General features: G+C 40.2%; 1 long non-coding RNA gene across 1 annotated transcript in view; it reads right to left on the reverse strand.

The window, feature by feature from the left end:
* Positions 1–2290: 2290 nt before the first annotated feature.
* LOC112076887 (uncharacterized) overlaps positions 2291–5877 on the reverse strand; it is a 4682-nt gene continuing 1095 nt past the window's right edge. Inside the window, exon 3 of the long non-coding RNA XR_002895282.2 lies at positions 2291–2570. This is a non-coding gene — a long non-coding RNA (uncharacterized lncRNA). The remainder of the gene's footprint in view (positions 2571–5877) is intronic.

A 5877-nucleotide genomic window follows, 5' to 3' on the forward strand; every position in this document is an offset into this window, starting at 1 on the left:
CCTCTTGATGACTGTCTTGGTGTTGTCACGTTCTGACCCTAGTTCTTGTGGTATTTCTTTGTTTTAGTGTGGTTAGGGCGTGACTTGGGTGGGTTATCTATGTTCGTTTTTCTATGTTGTTTTTTTCGTTTGGCCTGGTATGATTCTCAATCAGAGGCAGGTGTCGATCGTTGTCTCTGATTGTGAATCATACTTAGGTAGCCTTTTTTCACCTGGGTTTCGTGGGTGGTTGTCTTCTGTGTCTGTGTGTTCCACATGGAACTGTTTCGGTTTTCGTTCGTTCAGTTTATTGTTTTGTATTTCAGTGTTCAGTTTGTTCTATTAAAGTTTCATCATGAACACTGCGCATTGGTCCTCCGATCCTTCTTACTACTCCTCCTATGATCATCTCCTTTGTCTTGATCACATTGAGGGAGAGGTTGTTGTCCTGGCACCACACTGCAGGTCTCTGACCTCCTCCCTATAGGCTGTCTCATCGTTGTCGGTGATCAGGCCTACCACCGTTGTGTCGTCAGCAAACTTAATGATGGTGGTTAGGGGACCATAAAACAGCAGCCATTCTCCTCTCCTCTCCTGACACCGACAACAGTGTCTGCTCAGTGTTTATGGAAACAGTGTTGATTGTTGTGTTGTGACAAGGTAGGGGTGGTATTAAACCTTGTTTTCTTCAGAGTTCTCAGTTGTCTTGAAAGCACCATAAATCCAGAGAATGACAGACTTTGATGACAAAGTTAATGAGAAAATTTGCCCACAAGAAGGACCGCCGTGCCACCTCCAAAAATGTTTTTAATGCTGTATACTGTAGCTAAGAAAGCCATCCTACGTGTATGTTGGGAGGTAAGCTGTTAGTAGCCCATGATCCTCACCCAAACAATTTGGTCTCTTTCCCCCTCATAATTTAGCCTACTGTTCTGACTTGGTGGTGCACATGTAGCCTATAAACTGTTTTAGAGAAATGCCATCAAATATAGTAAGAGCTTTCATTGTCTGCTTATATGCCCCCTTTTTATATCCTACGGTTCTGACTTGGTGTTCAGGTAGAATACTATAAGAACGACCCATGTTCTGAATTCTGTAGCTGTACATTTCAAAAGTGCTGAACAAATAGTTATATTGACTACGTCCATCTCAGCTCACTCATTGTTTTAATCAAAATTATGACCGCCTCTTATCCACTCATCGTTCCCTTATGCCATAGTTTGTTCATCTCAATTGTCAGTAGAAACCACATTTGTTTAAACAAGTCAGCCACATCAGCTATGTTGTTTAAAAGGCAGTAAATGAGGCTGAATGAACTGTTTCGCTGCCAGACAAGGCTCCACTGAGGCTCAGGGGTAGCAGTGGTAAGGAGTCACTCCATGGTGCTGAAAAGAAGGCTCTGCTGTTGGGACAGCGTTATGTAGGCCCTAACAGTTTGTGTGCAAGTTTGTCAATGTTATTGTGCAATTAATGAATTGTTTAGTGTTGTGTAGTGGCTTTGTTGGCATGAATCGAAAAAAATGTCCTTGCCTCACCAAGATTTACTGCTAAAATCACCACTGGACAACAACTAGGTTGTAGTAAATATGTCATTTTACAACAGCTTGGGATGTGCCAAGAACATTGATCATATAAAATAAATGTGACTTTCACTGTCAGTTGTTGACTAAATAGTTGTGAGCAGTATGGCAGAAATGACTGGGGGCTGTAGGGGGAACATGGAATGGAGTATTTAGAAGATACTCAAGGCCCTGGGGGCTGAAGGGGGAACCTGGAATTGAGTATTTAGAAGATACTCAAGGCCCTGGGGGCTGTAGGGGGAACCTGGAATGGAGNATTTAGAAGATACTCAAGGCCCTGGGGGCTGTAGGGGGAACCTGGAATGGAGTATTTAGAAGATACTCAAGGCCCTGGGGGCTGTAGGTGGATTAAAAACTGAGTTGTTTTGATGTCATTCAGAACAGATTAAAAAACAGGCTACATGGTTGAGAAATTTAATTCTATATGATACAAAGACAAAAGCAATATCTTAGCTAGATGATTACATGAAAAATAATGGTTTTGCACAAAACAAACACAATAAAACAATAGGACTACATTAGTTTCATGTTTAAATCAAATAATGATGAACTACTATAGAGACCAAAATGGGAAAAATAAAGATAATAATTATAGTAATTGAATTATCCTCTCCTGTATGTTTTCTAATGTAACGGTATTACATTATACTGAACCTGTAACAATAATGCCTGAACCACAACACCTATCAGTTGATCTATATAGACATGAAAAGTTAAGGCATTTACAATGTATCAACCATGATGCTATACAGTATATGACTGATGTTAAAGCTGCTGAATGAATAATACAACACACATTATATTAAAACACATTCCAATCAGAATAATACATGTATCAGTTAATAGATCACATTTGATCAAATGCCACTATTGTTCCAGCAGGTGGAGCTACAATGTAACAACATACAGCATTGTGACTCACAGTTCTATATTAGAATTCCATGAGTTCCATTCTGATGGTTGTTATGGTGATCAGGTGATCTCAGCCTCACTCTTCTTCAACATGATCACCTGTTCAACACAGAAGTAGTTCATCAGTGTGGCCATGTATTTACTTATCCAATACAGAACCACTTAGAAATGTTAATCAGATCAGATGATTTACTTGTCAATACTGTGCTACAGTACCAGTGGGCTATATACTAATTATATTAGTCAAAAGTCTATTTACTCCTTATCAGAACCAGGGAAATTTAATTAATATCAATACCAGGGCTATTTACTAATGATCAATACCTGGACTATTTACTCCTCATCAATACCTGGGCTATTTACTCCTCATCAATACACAGGCTATTTTCTCCTTATCAATACCAGGGCTATTTTCTCCTTATATCCAGCTCTCCCATATCAATACCAGGACTTTTTACTCCTTATGTCCAGCTCTCCCATATCAATACCAGGGCAATATTCTCCTTATGTCCAGCTCTTCCATATCAGTACCTGGGCTATTTACTCCTCATCAATACCAGGGCTATTTACTCCTTATGTCCAGCTCTTCCATATCAATACCAGGGCTATTTACTGATATGTCCAGCTCTCCAATATCAATACCAGTTTTTTTTTACTCCTCATCAATACCAGGGCTATTTACTCCTTATGTCCAGCTCTTCCATATCAATACCAGGGCTATTTACTCATCAATACCAGGGCAATTTACTCCTTATGTCAAGCTCTCCCACATCAATACCAGGGCTAATTACTCCATATCAATACCAGGGCTATTTAATCCATATCAATACCAGGGCTATTTACTCCTATCAGTACCAGGGTTATTTAATCCATATCAATACCAGGGCTATTTACTCCATATCAATACCAGGGCTATTTACTCCATATCAATACCAGGGCTATTTACTCCTTATCAATACCAGGGCTATTTACTCCATAACCAATACTAGGGCTATTACTCCCTTATCAATACCAGGGCTAATTTACCTCCATATATAATACAGGGCCTATTTACTCGCATTTATCAATACCAGGGCTAGTTATCCTTATCAAATACCAAGGCTATTTACTCCTATCATACCACGGGCTATTATCTCCATATCAATACCAGGCTATTACTCATTATCAGTACCAGCGGCTATTTACTCCTTACTCATACCAGGGCTATTTTTACTCCCTTATCAGTTAATACCAGGGCTATTTACTCCTTAGTCATACGCAGGGCTATTTACTCCATATTATGATACCAGGAGCTATTTACTCCATATCAATAACCAGGGCTATTTACTCATATACAATACCAGGGCCTATTTAACTCCTTATGCAATAACCAGGGCTATTTACTCCATACTATATAGCCAGGGGCTAATTTTGACTCCATATCAATACAAGGGCTATTTACACGCCTTATCACGTACAGTTTCATACCTTCACGTTCCCTTACATAAACCCTTATTGTGGTAGTTAAATCCATTCCTACTTTCTACTTCTAAGTAAGAGGTTACATAATATAGTACAGCACTGTGTTCAGAATACCATATTGTGCCACTGCAGTGTTGTGATGAAGGTAGAAAACTCACGTAATTGGTATTCGTGGGTCTTCCTGTATCCTGTTTCACCTAAACAACCAGTCTATCAACACTTTACAACATGGTTCAATCAGAGATACCAGTTACAACACTTTTTCACAAACATCGGTTCAATCAGAGATACATGAGTTATAACACGTTAAACATTGGTTCAATCAGAGCTACAGTTAGTCTAACACTTTACAACATGGTTTTTAATCACAGGAGATACCAGTTACAACACTTTACGAAGTACAAGTTACAATCCGGATACAGTTATCACACTTTTACACAGTGGTTACAATCAAGAAGCACAGTTCAACAACTTAAACATGGTTCGTCATGTAAGGATCGATGGCCGGGGACGAGAGCAGTTACGGGGTGAACATTTACATGAAATAACGGAACGGACAGGACAGGAAAGCGTCTGGAAACAAGAAAACACCACAACGACAATAATGCTGGTACAGGGACAACACACACTGAGGGAAGCAGACCGAAATATGGTGAAAGGCTATAATCGTTCATCAGAGGTAGTTAGCAACACTTTACAAATAACTCAGTCAGAATTATCTTGCAGAATGTATCTGGTATTCTGTGGAAATAGGCGATCCGGTATATAACTCAGGTTCTCACCTTGAGCCCTGCTCCTGCAAGGCCAATTTTAACCAAGCAGTAAAGTGATGGTCACCACAGGTAGGCCAGAGACCCTACCAGTAGACTACCAGAACAGTTCCACTGGGTAAGGGAGACAAGTGGACAACACTTTTCCGATCTAAACTGGAGATCGAGATGAGGTAGGGAGACCCCAACCGAGTAAGATCCTAACGAGCCGGAGCGAGCCTGGGTAGAGTCATAGGACAAGCACTAAATTGTGTGTACTTGCTGGAGATGGCAAAATGGGGGTAGGGAAGACCCCACCAGTAGAACACACAGCAGCCTGGGTAGAGTCATGGACAACAACTGGGACTGCTGGAGTGGGAATGGTAGGGAGACCCCACCAGTAGATACACAGCAGCCTGGGTAGAAGTCATGGACCACACTGGACTGGCTTGTGAGCATGGGAATGGGTAGGGCGCGAGACCCCCACCATAAGACTACACAGCAGCCTGTAGAGTTCAATAGGCAACACTGAGGGTACTCATGGAGATGGAATTTGTCGGTAGGTGGGTGAGACCCCGACAGAGTAGAGCTACAACAGCAGCCTGGGTAGAGTCAGGATAACACTTCCACACAGGGACTGCTGAGATGAATGGTAAGGGAGACCCCACCAGAACTACACAGGCAGCTGGGTGAATGAGTCATGGACAAACACTGGACATGCTGGAGATGGAATGGGTAGGGAGACCCCGACCAGTAGCTACACAGCAGCCTGGGTAGAGTCATGGACAACACTGGAGAGTGTGCTGAGAGAGACATGAAAATAACACCCCCATACAATACATATACACACACACACAGATTGGCACGATCGTCTTTAGGTGAATGAGTGGACAAGGCGGCAGCGTGATATGAATACATCTTCCTTTTAATATAAACGAAGACGACAACTAAGAAACACTGATAAACTAATACAAAAAACGTGACGCTTCCATATAAAAAATAAAATAAAAAAACCATTAACTAAAAAAATAAAGGCATTAAAATCTATAAAAAAAATTAAATTATAAAAAAAACAAAAAATAAAAATAAAAAAAAAAAAAAAAAAAAAATCTAAAGAAAATAAACCAAAAAAACCAAAAAAACAAAAATAAAAAAAATAAAAAAAAAAAAAAAACACAAAAAAATAAAAAATTAAA

The sequence above is a fragment of the Salvelinus sp. IW2-2015 genome, unplaced genomic scaffold, assembly GCF_002910315.2.
Source record: "Salvelinus sp. IW2-2015 unplaced genomic scaffold, ASM291031v2 Un_scaffold4103, whole genome shotgun sequence".
Lineage (NCBI taxonomy): Eukaryota > Metazoa > Chordata > Actinopteri > Salmoniformes > Salmonidae > Salvelinus > Salvelinus sp. IW2-2015.